This window comes from Marmota flaviventris, chromosome 2 (assembly GCF_047511675.1).
Source record: "Marmota flaviventris isolate mMarFla1 chromosome 2, mMarFla1.hap1, whole genome shotgun sequence".
Classification (NCBI taxonomy): Eukaryota; Metazoa; Chordata; class Mammalia; order Rodentia; family Sciuridae; genus Marmota; species Marmota flaviventris.
The window spans coordinates 71,883,136-71,909,577 of NC_092499.1; the positions used below are offsets into that span (position 1 = coordinate 71,883,136).

At 31.4% G+C, this 26,442-nt stretch overlaps 1 protein-coding gene across 1 annotated transcript in view; it reads right to left on the bottom strand.

The window, feature by feature from the left end:
• Positions 1-26,442, bottom strand: part of Mnat1 (MNAT1 component of CDK activating kinase) — a 224,039-nt gene that overhangs the window by 105,199 nt on the left and 92,398 nt on the right. The window lies entirely within an intron of this gene.

A 26,442-nucleotide genomic window follows, 5' to 3' on the forward strand; every position in this document is an offset into this window, starting at 1 on the left:
TTTTGGACACTTTATTTTGAATAAAGAGCTGATTAAAGATGTAGTGACAAAAAAAAGAAAATCAGAAGTGAGAAAGATTAATAAAGGTCAAAAACTGCAACTTGAGCTAGACTTCAGAAACTGAACAAGCTCCACAAATGCAAGGCAAGGGGGAGGACAGTAATACTATCAGAGCAATATGTATGTTGTTTCTCAACAAGTAAGAAAACTTAAGTAGAGAACAGATATATGGGGAAGAGAGGGTGAGAAGAAATTGAAATCATACAGAGAGCTTGAATTACAGCCAGAAAAGACTCTATAGCTAACTTGAACTTCACAAGGTAAGAAACCAGAGCCTTCAAAACAATATTGGAATATCTTGTTTCTATCATTAACAAATAAATGATAAAATGAACATTTAATATCACAAAAAAGTGCAAAGTAAGATGCTCATGTACACTGCTGGTAAGAGAGCAAATTATGGAATTGCTTTTTCTTAAAAAAAGCAATTTAGTAAACTGTTAAACATTTTGACCTAGTAATTTCATTTGTAAGAATTTATGAGAAAAAAATTAAAAATATAATAAACTTTTATTCATAAGACTGTTCACCACATTTTATACTGTGATAAGCCAAAAGGAAACAATGTCCAAACTATATTGGAAAACTTAAGTAAACATATGTTAAATAATAATATAAAACAGAATGTAGCCATTAAAATAGTTCAATGAAAAATCATAAAATATTAAGTATATAATCAATATAATCTATTTTTTTATATCTGCACAAGAAAACAACGTCAATGGTAGCTATCTTTAGGTGATAAAATTATAAAATATTCATATTTTCATCTTTATTGGACTATTTTCTAGATAGGCCAAGTGGGTATATTTTATATTTACCACCATATAAATAAAATAAAAATATCCTAGGGACAATATTGAATAACACCATAGAGGAACGAGCTGAAAAGCCATACTTCAAGACAACCAGTCTGTTCTCTTCAATAAATCAATGTCATAAGAAAGAACTACAAAGTATGGGGTAGGGTGGGTTCTTCTAGATTAGAAAGAAAATTAACATAGTCTTTAATAAACATCATAAAAATCCTTGCTTTAAGTATTGAATTGGATAGAGTAAAAAAAATGAGATATCTGGGAGACAACTAGGGATATTTTGAAAATGGACTGGATATCAAATGATATTATAGAATTGTTGTTCATTTTCTTTATAGTAATTTCTGAGAATGTCCTACACAGGAACAGGTCAGAGGGAGATGCAGGCTGAAGAAGTGAAAAGTAAAATTTCATGAAAACTGTAAACTACTTTAAACTAGTTCAGAAAAAAATACAAATCTATGAAAAAATATGCCAGAATATTAAAGATTATTGAATCTTGGCATTAGGCATGAGTATTCATTAGTCTTCTACTTTGATAATTCTCAAATTTTTCATCATAAAAATTTTAAAATAGATCATGGAATCCTTATTATTTTTGAAAAAAAAAAAAAAGCTATGCATGTATAGCAAAGAAAAACAGAAAAAACTGCCAAAGAAAGAACCAGAATGGGTGCTGGGTTGTGGCTTAGTGGTAGAGCACTTGCCTAGCATGTGTGAGGCACTGGATTTGACTCTCAGCACTGCATATAAAATAAAGGTTCATTGACATCTAAAAAAACTATTTTTAAAAAACGAGAAAGAACAGAATGAAGAAGGTCAAATTTGCAGCTATTTTAGTAATTAAGGGTGAAGAAATATAGTTCAAATTTGAATAATAACTGAGGTGAAAAGAAAAAATAAAGAATAATGATTGTTATTAAAACTAAAAGAATTGGTAGCAATCTAGTATATCTGAGGTGGAAACTAATATGGGAAAACCAGAGAGAACTAACTAGTAGAAACAGGAAAATTAGGAAAGAGAAGTCTTGAGGACAAAGATTTTTTTAAAAAGATAAAATGCAGACTGGGAGAAATTATTTGCAAATCAATTATTTTATAAATAAATTTTATTCAGAATATATATATACAGAACTCTTATAACTAAATAATAAAAAGATAACCCAATTTAAAAATGGGCTAAGGCTTTAACAGACATTTCACCAACAAAGAAATACAAATAGCTGATAAGTACATGAAATAATGCCCAATATCATTAATCTTCAGAAAAAAAAGATAAATTAAAGCACAATGAAATACATGGCTATAATTAAAAGAACAAACAATAAAAAAGTATTGGTAAGGATGTGGAGAAATTAGAACCCTTTTACATAACAGATGAGTATGTACACTGATATAGCCACTTTGGAAATTAATTTAGTAGTTTTTATGAAATTTACAAGTAACTTTATTATATGGTTTAGTAATTCCACTTATAAGTATCTACCCAAGAGAAATAAAAACCTATGATCACACAAAGATTTATACGTGAGTGTTCATATAAGCATTACTTATAGTAGCCAAATAGTAAAAATAATCTAAATTTTCATCAATTAATGAATGAATAAACAAGATGAAGTATAGTCATACAATATGAATATGAATTCATTCATTCAATGATCATATAATAATGTTGAATACAGTACTATTCAGCAATAAAAAACATAAAATGCTGATACATACTACAACATGGAACTACTTCAGAAACTATACAAATTAGAATTTTTAAAAAGCCAGCTGCAAAAGACCACATATTATATAGCCTCAACTTTTATGAAATGTCCAGAAAGGACAAATCTGGAGATAAAAAGCAAATTAATGACTGCTACAGGCTAGGAACATGAATGTGTCATTACTCAAAAGGAGTATGAGACACATTTTTAGAATAATGAAAACATACTAAAAGTGTATTATGAAAGTAATAATCCAATGATTTACCAAAAACGACCAAATTGTACATTTTAAATGAGTAATTTTATAGTAATTATACCTCAATAAAACTGTTAAGAGTATAAGATGGTCCATTCATATCAACTCAAGATTATTGACTGCAAAAAATCCAAATAGAAATGTTCAGTAAAGGCAGATGGAAATATAAAATAAACCTAAAAGAAACCGTACAATCATGAGCATCAAAATGATGGACAAAATCACAGAATAAGTAAGACTGGGGGAAGAGAGAATGTATACAGAGTGGTGTCTGTCCTAGCATTGAGTCCTAAAAAATACTCACATTAAGTAATTCAAGTATATTCTGTTGACTTTCAAAAGCAGAACATAAAACTTAAGCCCTTTCCATTTTTATTATTGTTGCCACATGAATAATAAATGAGGCTTTGAAGGTAAAAATGTCTTTAAAAGAGCCACAAAAAGTCATATAATCTTAGCTAATATCCACACTGAGGGAAAGGGGGAGATGCATGTAAACTGTACATTCAATAGTATAATTAATGTTTTTATTCCCCTGGAATATACCAAAAAAGAGCCCCTGTTTCTCCTGAAAGATGCAGCTTAGATTCCTAGCATCTGCTGGTCAAAAGTATAAGCATATATGAAAAGTTTCGAAAATTCAGCTCATTTCCATACAGAAAAATTAACATTAGAATAACCATGCAAAGGTTGTACATGGCTGTTTTCAATAATCTGAAATACACTGCTTAATTTTTCTTACTCAACAAGTTCAAAGGCTACTACAAAAAAAAGGGTTTGTAATTTACTAAGACTTATGTTAGATAATCTATATACTGCAAATATTACCTTTATTCTTTTTTTTTCCCCCAAATAAAGGAAAAGCAAAGACTAACTTTACGGTAAAGCAAAGACTAACTTCATGGTAACTCTAAACAAACAGCTATGTTAAAATACACATGACTAAAACATTTCAAATAATAATACTAAAAAATACATTGTATTATTGTCTATTAAAAATAGTAATGGAAATAGTCAATTAGTATCATTAGTATATAGGTTGTTTATATAAACAATAATAGAAATACTAAACATAAAAATAAAGTTCTATGCCAATCAGTATATGGCTTTCTATTAAGTTACCACAGACAAGGTTGAAAGTCATAATAGTAATTTAGGTTGATAGGTTAAATGATTCTGATTTTCATCTGAAAATAGTTTAACACAAGTTAAAATTCAGAACTTTCTTTTAAATCTTCCTCAGTGACTCATTCACCAGGCTAGCCTCATCTTCAACATATACTAATAAGCCCTTCAAGCTTCTGAAACTCTTTGTGTAATTAGCTTTTAGCATCTTTCCCATAAGAAGGTAAAGTGTTCACTGTCATACTTTATAGCATAATGCCTTTTACCAAAGAGCTGCTCAACATTTTGCTGAACTAAGGAACAATATAAATGTGCATGTGAATGGTCAGCTAAAGGATCCTAGCATGAACACTAGGGCAGGGGTAAAATGATAAGGTTTTCAAATTCTATAAATTTAAGAATGTTTTTGCTAAGCATAAACTATTGAAATTTCATTAACTACATATACTGTGAAGTGTAAATACGAATAAATCTCCACCTTTACTATTTTTGCTTTCATTTACTCATTGTAGTCAGTGGTTGCTTTTCATCCATACACTGGGGATATACTTTCTAGCCATTTAAGTACTCATTTTAACAAAATTCCAGATAATAAAACACTGTAAAAGTATTCATCACCCATTCATACAACAAATACTGATCATCTACTATGCCAAGAACTGAAAAGTACATCAGTGAATGAAAGCAAACAAACAAACAAAAAAGATAGAAGTCCCTGCACTAAGGGAACTTATATTCTAGTAAATCATGTTACAATGAGATTATGTCTTCTACTTTTATTTTTTATTTAAATTTAAAAAAAAAACAGGGCTGGAGTTGTGGCTCAGTGGCATAGCCCTTGCCTCACACAGGTGAGGCACTGGGTTTGATCCTCAGCACCACATAAAAATAAACAAACAAAATAAAGATACTGTGTCCATCTATAACTAAAAAATTGTTTTAAAAAATGACAGTGGTGGTGGTAGTTTTCATAAACTTCTCATAATGTTAAATTCATCAAATTCTGTAGAAGGTGTTACATTTTTCAGAAATCAGAATATTCCATTGTTATAGCATGATTAAATCAATAGATTCTAGGGACTACTTACATAGAAATAGTTTATAGGAAGCTTTCTAGAAAATCAACTGAAGTATTTCTGAAATAATGTTTCTGTTTTGGTAAACATCCTAAAAATTTAAATACATTTGAGCACATATGTTGTGAGTTTGTGTATATACATACATATATATGGATATATGTATGTGGATATAAAATTTATTTAATTGTGTGTGTATGTATGTATGTATTTGTACTGGGGATTGAATCCAGGGGTGCTTAACCACTGAGCTATATCCCTACCCCTTTTATATTTTATTTTGAGACAGGGCTTTGCTAAGTCCCATATATAATTTTTTTAATGGGTTAGAGAACTTTAAGAATATACCTGGCATTGTCTACAAGCTGCTCATTCTGAGTCACATTTTTTGGGGTAATTCAGTTGTTTTCAATTTATTTTTAGGAGCAAGCAGAGCAATTTTTATACTATGCTGTTCTGGTCACTCTAGGGTGATGTCAGCCTATCATCACTGTAACAGCTGCATGTAATAACTTCCTGGTAGCACATAATTTCATGGGAAGAACAATTCATTCCCTCTACCCCCAAAATTACTTTCTCTAATTTCTTTCAAAATTAACAGTAACAATAAAAGGACAAATGAGGGGCAAGGCTCTGTGTGTTAAGAAGAACTATATACTTACCCAGGCATTGCCTTTAAACTGAAATGAACTGAGGTAAAACATTTTATTTCTCAAAGCTGCATTTTTATCATCTACAGTAGCAGCTGAGGGCAGGGGGGTTGGGAAGACTAGATTATCAGGTCTAGCCACTCTGGTATCATGACCACAAAGTAGAAATAAGCCACTGTTTCACAATGTATTGCAAAAATTAACAAAATTTTCCTCAAATTTAATATGAACTAGTGTGATTCTATACACAATAAAGAAACAACCAGAGTGGGAAAAAAAAAAAAAGCACACTAATCCCTGGATTCCCAACTCTCTACTAGAATCATCCAACAACATGCAGTTTTGGAATTGGTAAATAATTTTTCAAAATTATTATGGTTGGCTCTTTCAAGCATTCTAATGACTTACCCCCACGAAGAGGTTTTATAAGCATTTTTTGTCCTTTAAAATGAGGTGGTGACCAATTATCCAAAATGACTTTTTTCTAAAATTTTTCCATTCCTCCAAAGACTACAAATGGAACCACCATATGACCCAGCTATCATTTATTGCTATTTATCCAAAAGATCTAAAATCAGCATACAGAGATGCATGCATACCAATATTTCAGGCAACACAATTCAAACAGTTGAATTATGGAACCAGCCTAGGTGCCCATCAACAGATGAATCGATAAAGAAAATGTGGTATGTATGTACACAATAAAGTTTTATTCAGTCATAAAGAATGAGATAATGTCCTTTGTGGGTACATGGATAGAACTAGAGAACATCAGGCTAAGTGAAATAAGCCAGCCAGATTCACAATGTTAAGGTTCACATGTCAAGGATCTCATATGCAGAAGCTAGAGACAGAGGGAAAAAGAGGAATTTTGGAGGTGGAGTGTGCACTCATAAAAACAAATGGAAATAGAGTCAAGTCAAGAAAGAGGATCAAGAGTGAGGGAGGAGGGGAACATGTGGGGAAGTGCTGGGGAATGAAACCTACCAAATTATGCTATATCCACATATGAATATACCTCAATGATCTCGTTATTTATGTAACGCATGAGTTAAAATAATGATGATAATGGTGACAAGGAAATCAATAGAGTAGAGCACATGGATGGGGCAGAGAGAAGGTACTGGATAATGGAATTATGTTATGTGCATGTAGGCATGTAGCATAACGAATCCCATTATTTTGTATAATTATACTGCATCAATTAAAAAAAAGGGTTTTCCAAAATATGAAAATGTTTCTTCTTGTATATACTGGCAACAGCATCATATTTTCTGGCTCATTTCCATTCAAATATGTGAGATATGCTTCAAAACATCAAACAATAATTTCTATAATTATTTAACTGGGGCTTAAGTTTCTTTTCATCATTAGAAATCAAATTACCTAAAGAGCTATATAGTAACTTGGCCAAGCTAAGTGTCCAAAAATATTTCTAGTAAACTGGCCCTGGAAACTTCATCAACATCTGTTCACTACGTGAAATAAATTTTTTTTAATTTATATATAACAGCGGAGTGAAATAACTTTAATGATTTGTTAGGCAAATTCATTTGCAATCTCCTCCCAAAAAAATACAACATTCAGTGCTCAACACAATTCACAGAAAAATGCTCTTTAATAATATTTCAATTCCATTTTTAGAGCACTTAGTATACCAATATATACTATTCCTTAAAAGGTTTAAAAATAAATAACATATTTAGAAATAAAAAGATTATAAAAAATATAAATAATACCTGCCATTAAAATATTATTATAAAAAATAGAAACATTAAATCTTCTCAGATAACATATTATTACAAACAAATCCTGGATATTTAAAAAAGTATTGCTGCTAATTTAAAAAAAAACAATGCTATAAATTCCTTCTGTATTGGCTTAGAACCAATATGGCTCATTTAGAAACCAACTGCAACAACATATTTGTTGACGCAAGCAATTATTATTTAGTAAGTCATGGGTCTCAAACCACTGTCTCCCTCTGCTATATCCTATTTTGACTATAAGAGCCTCATGCAAGTTATCTCCCTATCTGAAAAATGAAAAATTAAACATAGAAAAGGACTTAAATTAGCATCTCTGCCTTAAAAAGTTCTACACCTTGAACATCCAAAGAGATCCAAATAATACCTAGAAGGGTCATAAGTTATGCAATTGACTTAATTCAACATGGCTATATAGTGATTCTACTCGGAGTAAAGTAAATAATGGTCAAATAAATAGCTCATAAAATATACTATTCATTGTTTTATGCATATTTTATCTGTTTTATAAATCCAACTCAGCTAGTATTTCCTCTGGCATTAAAACACATCACTGTTTTTTCTATGGAAAACCAAATAAAGTAATTGGCTTGTATTTGAAATCCATGTTGTTTCAAAATGTTCCTTATTAGGGGAAGAGAGGCATTCTTTTTTGCTATTTTTCACCCTGGTCTGTTGTTGTTTTCAATTTCAACTGAATTCAGGTAAGTTAAATGTACATGTGATAAGACTCCACTGATCATGACAGGTATTTGAATGTTTATTCAATTGAATTCATGGAAGAGAGACATAACATTTGAAAGCTGTAGCTACCTTTAATTCCAGGTACTCTGGAGGCTAAAAGGATCTCAAATTCAAGTCCATACTAAGTACACTTGATTATTTTATTAAATTATAAGATAAATGGAAACAGGGAAATATGCCAGAGGCTTAAGAGAAAGATAGAGTTAGGGTCAAAGGAAGAAATTTTGTTTATTTTGATTTGTTTTGGTTGTTCTAGGTTTTCTTAAGACACTGATAAATGATGCAGTGTTGAAAAGTATTATTTTTACATTCTTTCTCTGATGCTTGTCTTGCTACTGAACTACCATTTGCTGCCAAGAGGACATAGCGTCCAGCAAATCATATCTGTTTCTAAAAAAAGATCAGAAAGGAAAAACATCAAGGAGACTATCTAGAGAGACAAACCTGTTTCTTTAAAAAGAATCTGTATTAACTGTAAGAAAAGTAGCATTTGCCAAGTTTTTAAAACAGCTTTTCAGGCACATAGCATTTTTGCTTATTTTCTTTGGTAATTACAAAAGTAATTTCCAAGAAAGAATTCTCATCTTAGCATAATAAGTAAACTAGTAGCTAGCCAATGATAATGGCAACTTATATATAAATTTAATTTCTAATGCAATAAAGTATAAAAATTGCTCCATTTAAACTTCTTTACATATACTATTATTAGGTAAGCAAAACAAAAATATCACGTAAGATCTGTAGTCTTCAAGACAGAAACATTTTTTCAGTAAAAAGATAACAGATACCTTTCTTTATATCATTATAGAGAATGGATAATTTATGAGAGCCTATTTTATTTAGACCTGAATTCTTTATGCTTTTAGTCAGTGCTTGATACATATTAGGAATGTTTGTTTTAAAAGTAAATGGATGTTTTATAATGATTTCTCCAATCCTCTGCTCCAACCCATCCCCAAAAAACTATAGAACAAAGCTCTTGATTCTATATAAAGGTCATTTAACTATAAAGAGTCATTATTTGCCACTTCAGTGTAGAAAATATGTGGAAAGCTAATCAGATTGTAATTGACTTTATCTTTATTTGTATAAAAGAAAAAACAAATATTAATACCCTAAACATCCCAAAATTTCCATTCCCAAATCAAACAACATACACATATCACCACTATCACCACCACAACTACCACTTACAAAATTACTCTACAAACAGATCCCAACTCTAAAATGCAGATCAGAATATTTAGGACACTGATTCCCTTTCACTTGCAATTCACATGAACTGTCTTTTACTAAATTATATAGATATATAATATGATTACTAACAGTGCTAGTCCATCTAAATGACACAAAAACATTTGTTGAACACTTACTATATATACGCTATATATTCATTTGAGATAAGTATGTTTTATCTATTTTACAGGAAAAGAAACTGACACGGTTCAAGTCTAAGCAACTTGCCCAAGTTTTAAACCTACTATACTGCCAGAATACAACAAGCACAGGACCACAGTTTGAAAATTCATTTATTAAACATTTAGTGGTTGTTAGGCACTGTGAAGGAATAATAGAAAGTGTATCACCAGAACTGACCTTGTTTTCAAGCATTTAACAATATTTATTTGAATATACATTTATTAATCATAAATTATAAGCTTATTTATTTTTAAAATATCAGTATAAGTTCTTTTTAAATGAGTTACCCCAGTTCATTAAAACCCATTTGTTTTAGAAAATATTTATGTTCAACAACTTCTTAACACATTTAAAATTGTGTACAAATTTCATCTATACTGACATACGCTTCATCCTTAACAGATACTCTTAGAAGTTCAGTCTTCTGATAACAAACAAAAATTATTTATTTTTCAAATAACATATAAATTAATGGCTTATTCGTGAATCCCTACAAACTGCACATACTTTGAAATATGAAGTAGCAATGTACAAGTAAACTACCTTTCTGGAAAATTATATATTCTAATCAATCCTTTAAATCACAGTTCACTATATTTAACAGATCATTATTAAAAATTGATAGGTTTTTATGTTTATGATATGAATTTCACAAGCACTGCATAAGAAATCACAAATCTTTCTAAATTTTTCATCTGTGAACACATGTATGTGATCATAAGCAAATACAAAGCACCCAAACTGTCACATCATTTGTTTTATTTTAAGAGAAAACTAATTTTATCTTTTAATCTTTCTTTCATAAATAAATTAAACTACATGAAAGTAAAGAGTGATACATTTATTAAAATAATATCCTAGAGGACAGAGAAAACAACTGATATGGGAAGAGTTTAATGAACACAGCTTTGAAACTGTTCTGGAAATCACAGGCTTAATGAAAAGTACTAACATTCTTTCAGTTGCAGAGACAGGTGCTGCTGCCAATCAGCTGCATTTGCTGAAACACATTCTAAAGATTATTAATTAATCTTTATACTGAAACCAATGGTTATCTGTCATTTTGCTATGATCACCATTTTTTTTAAGTCACCAAAGAAAGATAAGAAAGAAACAGCCATCAAACACAACTCCGGATAAGCTCTGCATCTGTTTACTTAGTTCTATAATTTCCTGATATTCGTTATATTAAGCTCAAAGCTTCCACTGCCTGAAGTCATGGGTCTTACAGTCTCTCCGCTATATCTATTTACCAAAAATATACTAAAATATTTCTGAGATATTTGGGGGGAAATCATAAATAAATAAATACACCTTTTTTTGCTACTGTTTGTAAATAAACCCAATAAGTTCTGGAAAAATATGATTTGTGAAGGCACTGTTCTTCATATCACATCTGCACTCTCATTTTAATTCACCCACACTCCTGGCCCTCACTCCACATACCTCTGTATACTTTGTTCTACCACCATGTTATCCTACCTTCGCTATATAAACATTGTTTCAGAACACATTCAGAATTTAACAAATATTACAAAGTTTATGTTTCTGAATCTGGGCGATTTGATTAAAATGATTCTGAAGATCTTTATAAATTCTCTGAAAAGAGTGCCAAAGAACATATTTTAAATCCACTTGAAAACACAAACATATATAGTAAATGAAAAATGTATTTTATGATTTTTTCCATTCTTTTGATGTTTTAAGTTAACATTAATTCTTAAATCTCAAATAACACTATGTTCTACCATGTTTTTAAAGTTACTTTCATTCAACTGTACATGCCTGTGACCTCCACAATGACCTCTACAAAAGCAGTTGTGCACTTTACTGTGGTGCAAATCCTCACAGACAAGTTGAACCTGTTCTTTTTGGCAGTAAGCCCTTGTGCTGCACACACAGCTGAGATTTATTATAAAAGGGGAACTAAGGGGCATTATTTCACAACATTTATCCTTCACATATAGCCAAGTATAATCTTTTACAACCTTTGAGAGCTCTTAAATAAACAGATCCTCTCTTAATCACACAAAGTGTATTTGTCACCAATCAAATGGCATATTAAGATTCATTTTACACTAGGAAAAAGCAAGCACACAAAGCATATATACTAAGAGTTGTAAAAATTAGTTTCTTAATACCTATTCAAAAACAATAATGCTTTTAATCCTGAGACCTTAGAACAATTACTGCCTTGCTGTCTTAGCAAGGCAGTGGCAGCAAAATAATTAATAAAAACCTGTTTGCAAGTATCTGTACTTTAAGAAAATAAAAAAATATGCCTAAGCTATCTTCTTCATAGGTATTATAAAACTATTTCAGAAACTTTTTATAATCTTTTGTGTTTTCTTTTTAATTTCAAAGTTCAATTTTATTTCAGGCTTTCTCATGGCATTTAAGAACATTTTCCTTTCTCACAATTTTGACCTGGACTCATACACAAAACTACAGGCTACTTTTCAATTCAAAAGATCTGATACCCTAGGGAAAGAGGAATTTCACAAATTCTAAGAATTATCTCTATTAACAAGAATTACTACACCATTTAAATTAATTCTTCAGGATTTGCTTTAAAAAAAGAAAAGGAAAAAGAAAAAAAAACTTCATATAACCTCAAAAGTATTCTATCCTAAAAATCAGGTTCAAACTAGTTTATCAGCTAATTGCTTAACATTAAGGACATGAAAATATGTTAATTCTGGTGGATAGTTCCTTGCCCTAAATACTTCTGATTTTTTTCATTAATATCAAATATACAAACAATTGAAAAAATGCTTTAGATGTTTTCCAAGTTCAATAGGTCAGTCGCTAAAAAAATGAATTCTTTTAAGGAGAAAAAATCTAATGATATAATTTTAGGAATTAGGGTTTCAGGTAGTGAGCAAAATGAGCATGTTCATAAACAGAACAAAATATACTTTGTCATTGCTGAAGAAAGAAATTTCATTAAACATTTTAAGCAACAGACACATTATTCTAGCTCTTAGGATGTTTTAAATAATTTATATCACTTTCTCTATCTAGGAAATACATTTAGAAGTTTAAGAGTTTGGACATTTGTTTATTCATCACTAAACTAGAAAACATTTTTTCTTGTAACATCTTGTCTTCCAGAAAAAAAAAAATTATGTTAAATTTTAAGAGTTTTGTAGGGATTACATTTTTATATATAATTAGCATGTAAGAAACATTATTTACAAGTTATACTCATAATAATAATCTATACTATGTGAGGCAATATAAAAATTGACAACCATAAAATTGGATCAAATGTTTTTAAAAATGCCTCAGGACCTGACCTTATACTATGTTCTCACAAAATGTCAACACTGACAGTATTTTTTAAATGTCTAAGGCCTCTAATTCATTTTAAAATATGTGTTCTTCAATATTTCCATAATATCCAAAACTACTCCTAGTGAACTCATGAGATAACGTTAACCTCCAAATAACTTAAAGCAGCTGTAAGTATATTCCTACCCTCCATTTCTTTTTGTTCCTCAAACAACAATAGCTTTCCTATCAATATATTTTCTTTCCATCAAGAACACAGGCCTGAACTCTTTTGCCTTTAACTTCCCATATAATATATGCTTTTAGAATAATACAGTGTTAAAAGCATGGGCTTTGAAGTCCAAAAAAGTTGAATCCCGACTCTACATGGAGCAAGATGCTGGATTTTTATTTATTTATTTTTTTAACAAGGCTCAGTTTCACTTGTATTTGTATTTAAAAGGATCAAAAATATATATGCTTTGGGGCTGGGATTGTGGCTCAGCGTTCACAGGTTCAATCCTCAGCACCACATAAAAAATAAAGGCATTATGTTGTGTCCATCTACACCTAAAAAATAAATATTTTAAAATATATATATATATATATATGCTTTAAAAACATAACAGTCAAGTGCCTACAAAATGCTACCAATTATATCATCATCATCATCATCATCATCATCATCATCATCATCAGGAAGAGGAGGAGGAAGAGAAAGAATATTCTGTATCATCTCCACAGGCTGTATTTTAATACTCAACTTGATAAATCACTACAATTAATCAACATATTAATGAAAACCTTTAAAAAGGTTAAAGGTTTAACATCTTCCTGCAGAAACAATGTTATGAATGATGGTAGAATTCCAGATTGACAATATAAAAAACACATTAATTAGCTTAAATTCAGTATAGGGTCCTGGAAACAAGGGAGGAGGTAATACAAAGAAAAGTTTGCTTTCTCTTTCCTATGTGCCGGCTAGCCTTAGGCAAACTTTTGAAATTTCTTACATTTTAACTTTTTCTTATTTTGTCTTTAAATGCTTATCCAGCACCTAGTGCCTTTCCCAAGCATTATATGTTCTAACAATACAATATTACTGAGCTTCTAATTGAAAACATCCCACTAAAGCTTACTATGAATCCTAATGTACTCCCTGATCTTAAGTCACCAACCTGCATCAACCACAATCAAAACTTCATTTCAGTAAGGTGTTAGTAGGAAAAAAATTAAATTGCATGATTTTACTTAGTGAACCATCTGGTTTTTATTATATTATTATTGCTTTTCAAAGGGCATTTATAAAACATTTTTCTTGAACAAATTACAAAGTAGTTGACAAAGACTAAGAACTATTCACTTATTTTATATCTTGCTTAATGTTTGTGTATTTTTAACATATATATATATATATACACACACACACACACACACACAATGTGTCAGCAGAGATTATCTGAGCCGAATTTTTTCATCTCTACATTTTCCTATTAAAAAAGAACAGATTCTCAAAGAGCACTACCATGTTTCCCAATTATTTAATTAGAGTAGCATCAAGAATTCTATAATGAGGAATGGGAAAGTACAAAAAGGGTATTTGAGTGTCTATAAATAAAGAAACTCAGGGAATCTCAAAAGTAGGCAAGATACTAAAGATCATCTCCAGTCCTACTAACCACTGCAATTTTTAATCTTCTCTTTAATTTTCTTGCCTATGGCTAAACACAATCTACCAAGATAGGTCAAAGCACCAAAATAGTCTCTAGTTAGGTCTCAATCTTCAAATAAATCCATTTAAGCATACATCTTAAGGGTAGGGGTATGGTTCAGTGAAACAGCACTTGCCAGGCTTGCATGAGGCCCTGGGTTTCCTGGCAGAAAGAAATAAAGAAGAAAGGGAGGAGAGGGAAAGGGAGGGGTAGAAGGAGGGAGGGAGGAAGGGGAGAGAAAAAAGGAAGAAAGACAGAGAAAACGAAGGTACATACCTTAACATTCAACAACTCTATTAAATAAAACTACAGTATTTGTGTCACGAAAGTTGAACTTGATTCCCTTTTCCATAGAACTTTCTAGGATACATGATTCTTACAGAGGACATACATGTCCCTGCTAAGAAAAAAGTACTGACATCAATCACCATGATAATACAAAGAAGTACAGATGCGGAAGTACTTAGGCAACTTCTTTAACTATAATATTTCAATCAAGAAAACATCAGATTGTTTTAACTATGAGTTCATCCAATGCTTGGGCTTTACTGTTTTCTGTTTCCAATAATTCTGTTTTCTGTTTCCAATAATTCTAGCTGATGGCCAGACTGAAGTTTGGATTTTCATGCATTCACTGAACAATATTTGCTCAATAAAAATTCCCCAAAAAAGAATGGAGTTACTTTTAGGGTTGCTATTATCTGTAAAATGTGATTATTCTTTGACTTTAAAAGTCACTAATAGTTTTTAACTGACTGAAATTATTTCCAATTAGCCTATTTATAACTTAGAACACATGATTATCTCTTTGTTCACAGAGGACTTAAAATTCTGGCAGATTCTACATCACTTTAAAATTTAATCCTAGGTTTCAATCACATCCTCCCTTTTATTTTATTATTGTTAAAGATTCTTTTTAAAAAAAAAAAAAAAAAGTTAATGTTTATGAAGGATTTAATAGGTTAAGTCTGGGAAAAATTCATTTTTTATAACTGATAGCCTCTAAGATGATTCAAAGAATCATCTCTGAGCACTTCATTATGTTATATTCACAAATACCATATTGCAATATACATTTCAGGAATGAATAAGGTTATCTGTCCAAGTCTCATAAGCATTAAAACTCACAAAACCAGATTTGAACACACCCAGTCTGACACTGAAGTCATATCTTTATCTGTTATAAGGAGGCAAGAAAAAAAAACCATCTTGCTTTTGTCATTAAACAGAATAAAAGGAGATGACTGTTATTCTTATTACACTCCATTCTCAACTCAAATGCTTGTAATGAAAAAGTACAAACCATTACTACAAGGAACACAAGGAAATAGTTTGATTACCTTTAATAAAGCAGGGGAAACTGCTAGAACTGGTAACAGCAACGAAAATGTATTTTCAACATCATTTACTATTTCAAGGATAGGAGGACTTATAACAGAAATAGGTAATTATATTTATAGATCTAATTTCCAAAACTAAAGTTAATACTACAGAAATAAAAGAACTATTTTACATAGCCCTTCCAAGACCAATAATCAACACCCCTTCAAAAAAAATAAGTATATTACAATGGCAAGCATAGGAGCAGAGCTCCTAAAAAGGATAATACAATTGTTTCAAGGTATAACATTACTTCCTGTATCAAATACTTTACTGGTCTCTCTCCTACTTTGATGGTTAACTCAAGAGAATCTTTGGTGCAATGGAAAAAGAATTAAACTAAAAATTTAGAGGCATGTACTCACTCTGAATTCCATTGTCCTCTTGTGTTTAGTGAATATATGAGTGAAAATGGGGGAGAATAATATAGACAAACTGCATACTTATATGCAAATGTATTTAATAGTATAAAATGTTCTTCAACCTTAAGATCTTACTAATTACAGCTATCATAGAAATCTAGACCCACAAGCAGTTCAAAACACCTTGATAGGTGCTAGAGATGTAATTCAGTGGTAGAGAACTTGCCTAACATGCATAGGCCCTGGGTTCAATCCCCAGTACCACAGAAAAATAAATAAATAAACAAACAAACAAATTCACTATGTTGGCTTGAAGCATATACTAGAAAGTCCATTCCTACTGATAATGCTCACTTTTAGAGCAGAATATAACTCAACGAAACTATGAAGTTTTGAATGTCTGTCATTTACTTGCATTAATTGCACCATTCAATTTAAATTTATATTATCAAAAATTATTTGAAAGGAGCTGTTATTTATCTTATGAAAAAGTAAGCCCCAGAAATGAAAAATTCCAACAAAACAATCTAATTGTGTTTATATAACATGAATGATTTGCTGTTTCTCCAAAATAGCATGTAAGAAGCCAGTACTTCTTAAATGTGCAAAGTATTTCCATGTGCTTCACAAGAAAACTATCCAAAACAAACAATGTTTAAGAAATTTCTTATTACTTTATTTCATAACCATCTGTTTCTTTCCCCCTTCCTCCTATTCTCTCTTTCTGGTGCTACTCACCTTCTTTATATCTACTGCCTTCTTTATATCTATTGCTTATAGTAACACTTTTAAAAGAATAAGGCTGCAAAATTAGATATCCAGCTGGGAATTCTAGTTGTAGCTATTACTTGGCAATGACATAGTCCAGAGTCAAACATTTATCAACATGCACTCCTAAAGAGACTCACACGTGTCTTAACATAAACATTAACTATGCTATGGTATCTTCTACTAGTCTTAAAGATTATCATTCAGTATTCATTAAAAAAACACATTTAATTAAAATCATGTAATCATTGAGGACAGCACAGTGGCTCATGCCTACAATCCTAGGTACTCAGGAAACTGAGGCAGAGAATCATAAGTTCTAGGCCAGCCTGGGCAACTTTAGGAAGGTCCTGTCTCAAAATAAAATAAAAGGAGTGGGGACGTATCTCAGAAGGAGGAGAAAGAGGAGGAAGTGGGTGGGTGAGAGGGAGAGGCAAGGAAGCAGGGGAGGAAGGAGAGGGAGAAGAAAAAGACCTTTGATTGCTATAAGTTTTATGTTTTATATGGCACATATAGAAAATAGGTATGGATATAGGTGTATCCATTAGGCAGGAAGGGAAAAATGAAAACAACAGTATAAACCAACAAATAAACTAAAACAAAAAAATTATCAGAATATTATCATTCCTTCACTAGAAAAGATGCTTAAGTAATCCCTTCTTAAGCTATGAAGGCTGAAGGAAAAGGCATCCTACCATAAAAACTGACTTTAGGCTAAAAGTATTTTTAAACATAAAAACCTAAAATTACTTATTTATACTAAAGCCCAAAAAGGGTGAAAAAAAAATCACAAAAGTTGAAAACCTATGGACCCTTAAATTGTAAAAAGACAAATACAAAAAGAAAAACTTGAAATAAGCAATGGAGAAGTTATGTTTCACCAAAAAAAAAAAAAAAAAAAAAAAAAAAGCTACTCTAGAAGCTATGGCAAGTTTGGGTTCAGCCTGGGTAATTAAGATAGACCCTATCTTGAAATAAAAAGGGACTGGGGTTGTAGCTCAGTTGTAGAGTGCTTAGCACAAGCAAGGCCCTAAGTTCAGTCTCTAGCACCATCATTCATTCATTCATTCATTGATAAATAAATAAATAGGAGGAGGAGGAGAAAAAAAGATGTCATGTAAGTCAGAAGGTAGTAAAATGATATATACAAAGTGGTAAAAGAAAAACATAAAACTAGTTATTCTTCAAACCTGAGGCAAAATAAAAACTTTTCTAGATAAACAAAGAAACATTAAAAATATATTGTTTTATTAAAAATATTTTTAATGTTTCTTTGTTTATCTAGAAAAGATTTTGGGACTCAAACTAAAAAGTTTCTTCTCAGCAAAAGAAATAATCTGTGAGGTGAACAGAGAGCCTACATCCTGGGAGCAAATTTTTACCCCTCACACATCAGATAGAGCACTAATCTCTAGGATATATAAAGAACTCAAAAAGCTAACCACCAAAAAAAAAAAAATGACCCAATCAACAAATGGGCCAAGGACCTGAACAGACACTTCTCAGAAGAGGATATACAATCATTCAATAAATAAATGAAAAAATGCTCATCATCTCTAGCAATCAGAAAAATACAAATCAAAACCACTCTAAGATATCATCTCACTCCAGTCAGAAAAGCAGCTATTATGAAGACAAATAACAATAAGTGTTGGCAAGGATGTGGGGAAACAGGTACTCTCATACATTGCTGGTGGGACTGCAAATTGGTGCAGCCAATTTGGAAAGCAGTATGGAGATTCCTTGGAAAACTAGGTATGGAACCACCATTTGATCCAGCTATTCCTCTCCTCAGACTATACTCAAAGGACTTAAAAACAGCATACTACAGGGACACAACCACATCAATGTTTATAGCAGGCACAATTCACAATAGCTAAACTGTGGAGCCAACCTAGAGGTCCTTCAGTGGATGAATGGATTAAAAAAATGTGGCATATATACACAATGGAATTTTACTCAGCATTAAAAAAGAAAAAAAACATGGCATTTGCAGGTAAATGGATGGTGTTGGAGAAGATAATGCTAAGTGTCAGCCAATCCCCAAAACACAAATATCAAATGTTTTCTCTGATATAGGGAGATTGACTCATAGTGGGATTGGGAGAGGGAACATGGGAAGAATAGATAAATTCAAGATAGGGAAGAGGGTTGGGAGGGAAAAGGAGCGGGTAGGGGAGAAACAAGCATGGTGGAATGTGAATGGACATCATTATACAAAGTACACATATGAAGACTTGAATTGGGTGTCAACATACTTTATATATAAACAGAAATACAAAAAGTGTGGTATTTATGTGTATTAAGAATTGTAAGGAAAATAATAATAATAATGTTACCTTAGATTAGGTAAAGGGAAGTGAAAGGGGGGGAAGGCAGGGAATGTGGGGATAAGAAAGATGGTAGAATGAAACAGACATTATTACTGATGAATGAATGTGACTGTATGACCAATGTGATTCTACAATATGTATAATCAAAAAAATGAGAAATTATATCTGATCTATGTATGATATATCAAAGTATGTAAGTGCATCTAATGTCATGTATAACTAATTAAAACAAATTTTAAAAAGAACTAAAGGAAACAATTTTTAAATAATTAAATCTAAGTCTGATTAAAATGACTTATCAAATATAGAATATCAATAATGAGACATAATTTTAAAAAGAACCAAGTCACAATTCCGGAGTATTTTTAATAATACTTATTTGATTACAAGCTGAAATTATATTTGGGATTTATTGGGTTAAATTAAATATGCTATTAAAATTTAAAATAATGATAATAATAATAATTTAAGATAAATTTTTAAAAATTTTTTGTAAAAATATTAAAGGAATACTTCAGGCTAAAAGGAAATAACAACAGGCAGTAATTCAAGTTCTTTCAAAGAAAAAAAGAGCACTAAAATGGTAATTACATAGATAAATATATAAAACATTAAATGAAAACACTTCTCTCCTATTAACTAAGTTTAACTGGAAAAATTATAAAACTGTGTGGTTGATCTTACAACATATAATATATATGACAATAATAGCACTCAGGAGAGAAGAAGAAATGAAGCTATACTGGATCAAAGAATCTATATATGAATGGTACACAATTAGTATAAGCTAATATGCATCGAACTAGACTAACCAAAAAAGAAGAGAAAATATCAGAAATTTTAAAAGTACTATCACTAAAATTCTTGATAATCATTCAAAGAATTTTGAGGAAATATAACAAACTTTATGTCAATAAATGATACCTTAGATAAAATCTCAAATTTTTTGAAAACTACAATTTACCAAAAAGATAAATAATACTGCATAGCTTATATCACTTTTTAAAATTGAGTTTATTAAAATCTACATATAGGGAATGGGGTTATAGCTCAGTGGTAGAGTGCTTGCCTAGCACATGTGAGACACTGGGTTCAATCTTGAGCACCACATAAAAATAAATAAAATAAAGGTATTGTGTCTGTCTCCAACTAAAAATACATATATTTCTAAAAAAATCTACATATAAATAAATTACAGTTCCATATGGTTTCACTAGTGAATCCTATAAAACATACATGGAAAAAATAACTCCAATTTCATACAAATGCTTTCAAAATAGGGTAGGGGACTCTACTTCCAATTGACACCAAATATCCTGAAAAACACCATTTCTACCATTACTGGTAAAAACATTACCAGTATTATCCTCATCTTACAGCCAAACAAAGACATCTTTATATGCAAACAAACCTACAGATCAATAACTGTCATGAATATAGACATAAAAATCCTTAATAAAAATACCAGCTAATTGAATCTAGGTATATGTACTAAAAGTAGGCATTGGGAAATAAAATTTGAAATAAGGTATTCCTTTAAGACACTTAAAGTTTATGTTGTAAAACATAAAATATTTAGGAACAGATTTGACAGTAAGACCAACCACTGAAAACTTTAAAACACTGCTGAGATAAAGAAGTTTCTAGTGCAGAAATACATGACCCAAGAACAGGAGAACAAAATTTAGTTAACGGAAGTTGACCTAGAGATGACAAAGATGGTGAAAGTAGTAGACAACAATATTAGCATAGCTAGAATAAATATGTTTCTCATGTTCAAGATAGAGAAGGAAAAAAAAAAAGCATCAAGATGATGTCATCATCGTAACTTTCTACCAAGAAGTAGCCCCTAACTTTTTGACAAGAGACAGGGCCTAGAAGCAGCTACATCTCAGAGCAGGCATCCCAAAGAGAGTGTGAGGCCCACCCTTTCAGCCCCATCTCTGTAAGACATTGCTTCCATGTTGGGACACCTCAACTATTATCTCTGGTTACCTCGGCTATTGCCGCCACCACCTTTGGATGCAGTAGCATACATTGAGGGACAAGAGCACGATATGTATGCCCAACATCAACGTGAGGAACAGATAATCTGCACAGGTACAAGAATGTAGGGTAGAAACTGTAATATTTCAGACTCCCGGTGAAAAAAAAGGAAGACACATGGACAACATGAAAAAACAAGGGAAGAATGTGCCCCAAACCAGGATACTATAATAACAGAACCCATAGACAGCAAAGTTGATAAAATGTCAGAGAAAGAGTTCAAAAGGTTCATAATTAAAATGATCTGTGAATTAAAGAATGACCTAAATGAGCAAATACAGGTAAAAATTCATCATTCCAACAAAGAGATAAGAGAGCAAAAGGTTACTTCAACAAAGGGATAGAAACTCTGGGAAAAAAAAGTCAGAAATCCTTATAATGAAGGATATAATAAATTAAATAAAAAATTCAATAGAAAGCATAACTAACAGACTAGATCACTTGGAAGAAAGAAAGATAATGAAGACAAAGTATAAATCTGGAAAATAAAGTTGATCACACAGTGAAGATAGTAAGAAATCATGAAGAGGACATCCAAGAATTATGGGGCAGCATCAAAAGAACAAATCTAAGAGTTACTGGGATAGAGGAAGGCACAGAATTACAAACCAAAAGAATCCACAATCTCTTCAATGAGATAATATCAGAAAATTTTCCAAGCATGAAGAACAAATTGGAAAACCAACTACAGGACACCAAATGTAAAAAAATTACAACAGATGTACACCAAAGCACATTATAATAGCATAAAGAATAACGACAGACTCTTAAAAGCTGCACAAGAGAAGAATGAAGATCGCATATAGGGGGAGGTCAATTCATATCTCAGTAGATTTTTCAAGACAGACCCTCAAAGCCACGAGATCATGGAACAATATATGCTAAGCTCTGAAAGACAATGGATGCCAACCAAGAATCTTATATCCAGAAAACCTAAGCTTTATATTTGAGGATGAAATAAAAACCTTCCATGATAAACAAAAGTTAAAAGAATTTACAACGCGAAAGCCTGCACTACAGAATGTCCTCAGCAAAATATTCCAAGAGGAGGAAATGAAAAACAATGATAAAAATAAGCAGAGGGAGGTATTACACTAAATGAAAACCTAATCAGAGGAGAAACCAAGTCACGTTAAATACCAAAAATAAACAAAAATGGCTGGAAATAAAAATGATGCCACAATAATAACATGGAATATTAATGGCCTAAACTCACCAATCAAAAGACAGACAAGCAGATTGGATTTAAAAAAAAAAAGTCCTAACAATATGCTGCCTTCAAGAGACTCAACTCATAGGAAAAGACATCCATAGACTGAAGGTGAAGGGTTGGGAAAAATCATACCACTCACATGGACTGAAGAAAAAAGCAGGGGATTCCATCATCATATCAAATAAAGTAGACTTCAAGCTAAAGTCAACCAAAAAGGATAAAGAAGGACACTGCATACTGCTCAAGGGAACCATACACCAACAAGACTTAACAATTATAAATATATATGCCCCAAACAATGGAGCATCTACGTTCATCAAACAAACTCTTTTCAAGTTCAACAGTCAAATAGATTGCAACACAATAATTTTGAGTGATTTTGAGTAATTTTTGAGTGATTTTAACGCACCTCTTTCATCACTAGATAGATCTTCCAAACAAAAGCTGAACAAAGAAACTATAGAATTCAATAATACAATCAATAATTTAGACTTAATTGACATATATAGAATTTTTCATCCTTCAATGAGAGAAGACACTTTCTTCTCAGCAGCACATGGATCCTTCTTTAAAACAGACCGTAAATTATGCCACAAAGTAACTCTTAGCAAATATAAAAGAGTAGAGATACTACCTTGCATTCTATCAGATCATAAAGGAATGAAATTAGAAATCAATGATAAAATAAGAAATAAAATCCACTCCAACACCTGGAGACTAAATAATATGTTCCTGAATGAACAATGGGTTGCAGAAGACATCAAGGAGGAGATTTAAAAATTTTACAAGTGAATGAGAACACAGATACAACATATCGAAATCTCTGGGACACTATAAAAGCAGTTCTAAGAGGAAAGTTCACTGCATGGAATTCATGTCTTAAAAGAAGAAAAAAGTCAATAAATAAATGACTTAACATTACATCTCAAAGCCCTAGAAAAAGAACAAATCAACACCAAAAGCAGCAAAAGACAGGAAATAATTAAAATCAGAGCTGAAATCAATGAAATTGAAACAAAAGAAACAACTGAAAAAATTGACAGAATAAAAAGTTGGTTCTTGGAAAAAAATAAACAAAATTGACAGACCCTTAGTCATGCTAACGAAGAGAAGGAAAATAACATACTAGATGAAAAAGATGAAATATCACAACAGACACTACAGAAACACAGAAAATAATTAGAAATTATTTTGAAAATTTGTACTCCAATAAAGTACAAAATATAGAAGGCATTACAAATTTCTAGAGTTATATAATTTGCCCAAATTGAATCAGGATGATAGACACAATTTAAACAGATCAATTTCAAGTGATGAAATAGCGGACGCCATCAAAAGTCTATCAAGCAAGAAAGGCCCAGGTGCAGATGGATATACAGCCAAGTTCTACAAAACCTTTAAAAGAACTAATACCAATGCTCTTCAATTTATTTCAGAAAATTAAAAAAAGAGGCAGCACTTCCAAACTCATTCTATGAGGCCAATATCACCCTGATTCCAAAACCAGGCAAAGACACATCAAAAAAAGAAACCTTCAGGCCAATGTCTCTAATGAACATAGATGCAAAAATTCTCAATAAAATTCTAGCAAATCAAATACAAAAACATATCCAAAAAATCATGCACCACGATCAAGTGGGATTCATCCCAGGGTTGCAAGGTTAGTTCAACATACAGTAATCAATAAATGTAATTCACAACTTTATCACATCAATAGACGCTTAAAGATAAGAATCATATGATCATCTCAATAGGTGCAGAAAAAGCATTTGACAAAATACAGCACCCCTTTATGATCAAAACACTAGAAAAATTAGAGATAACAGGAATATATCTCAATATCATAAAGGCTATCTATGCTAAGCCCCAGGCCAACATCATTCTAAATGGAGAAAAATTGAAAGCATTCCCTCTAAAAACTGGAACAAGACAGGGATGCTCTCTTTCACCACTTCTATTTAACATAGTTCTTGAAACACTAGCCAGAGCAATTAGACAGATGAAAGAAATTAAAGGGATACACATAGGAAAAAAAGAACTCAAATTGGCACTATTTGCTGATGATATATGATTCTATACCTAGAAGACCCTAAAATTTCCACCAGAAAACTTCTAGAACTAGTAAATGAATTCAGCAAAGTAGCAGAATATAAAATCAATACTCATAAATCAAAGGCATTTCTGTATATCACTGATAAATCCTCAGAAAGGGAATAAGGAAAACTACCCCATTCTCAATAGCCTAAAAAATAAAATACTTGGGAATCAACTTAATGAAAGAGGTGAAAGATCTATAGAATGAAAATTACAGAACCCTAAAGAAATCACAGAAGACCTTAGAAGATGGAAAGATGGACCTTACTCTTGGATAGGCAGGATTAATATTATCAAAATGATCATACTACCAAAAGCACTATACAGATTTAATGCAATTCTGATCAAAATCCCAATGGCATTTCTCGTAGAAATAGAAAAAGCAATCATGAAATTCATCTGGAAAAATAAGAGACCCAGGATAGCTAAAGCAATCCTTAGCAGGAAGAGTGAAGCAGGTGGCATCAATATACCAGACCTTAAACTATATTACAGAGCAATAGTAACAAAAACAGCATGGTATCGGCACCAAAACAGACTGGTAGACCAATGGTACAGAATAGAGGACACAGAGACTAACCCACAAAATTACATTATCTTATATTAGACAAAGGTGCCAAAAACATGCATTGGAGAAAAGATAGCCTCTTCAACAAATGGTGCTGGGAAAACTGGAAATCCATATGCAAAAAAATGAAATTAAACCCCTATCTTTCACCATGCACAAAACTCAACTCAAAATGGATCAAGGACATCAAGGACCTAGGAATAAAACCAGAAACCCTACATCCAATAGAAGAAAAAGTAGGCCCTAATCTTCATCATGTGGGATTAGGCCCAAATTCCTTAATAAGACTCCTTTGGCACAAGAATTAAAATCAAGAATCAATAAATGTGATGGACTCAAACTAAAAAGTTTCTTCTCAGCAAAAGAAACAGTCTGTGAGGTGAACAGAGAGCCTACATCATGGGAGCAAATCTTTACTCCTCATACATCAGAAAGAGCACTAATCTCTAGGATATATAAAGAACTCAAAAAGCTAAACAGCAAAAAAAAATTTTTTTGCACATTTAACTCCATTGTGGCATCTGTGTCTCAGAGGACTCAAATTACAGCAATAACATGTCAAAACTTGTGAGAAGCAGCTAAAGAAATGCTTTAAAGAAAATTCTTATTATATGTCTATAATTCTATGAAATCAGAAAGTTAACAAATCAATAATCTGCACTTATACTTTTAAAAATTAGAAAAGTACAGCAAACTAACCCCAATTAAGAAAAATGAAGGAAATAATAAAAGAGGTATTATCAGTGGAATGGAAAACAGAAAATAAAAAAATGATGAACAAGAACTGGCCCTCTGATTAGATCAATAAAACTTACAAACCTCAACCCAGACTTATAAGAGATAAAAAAAAAAAAAATGAGAAGATATAAATTACCACTATCAGGAATGAAAGAAGGAACATTGTAGAGATCCTACAGGAATTTCCCAACTTTACAGAGATTATAGATGGTCTTCTTTATGTTCATAAAAAGCCCATCACTTTAAATTCTAGACTACAGGAGTCATATTAATACTTAGCTAACCCACACAATCTTTTAAAATTATAATATAGATGAAAGCCCTCAGCCCTT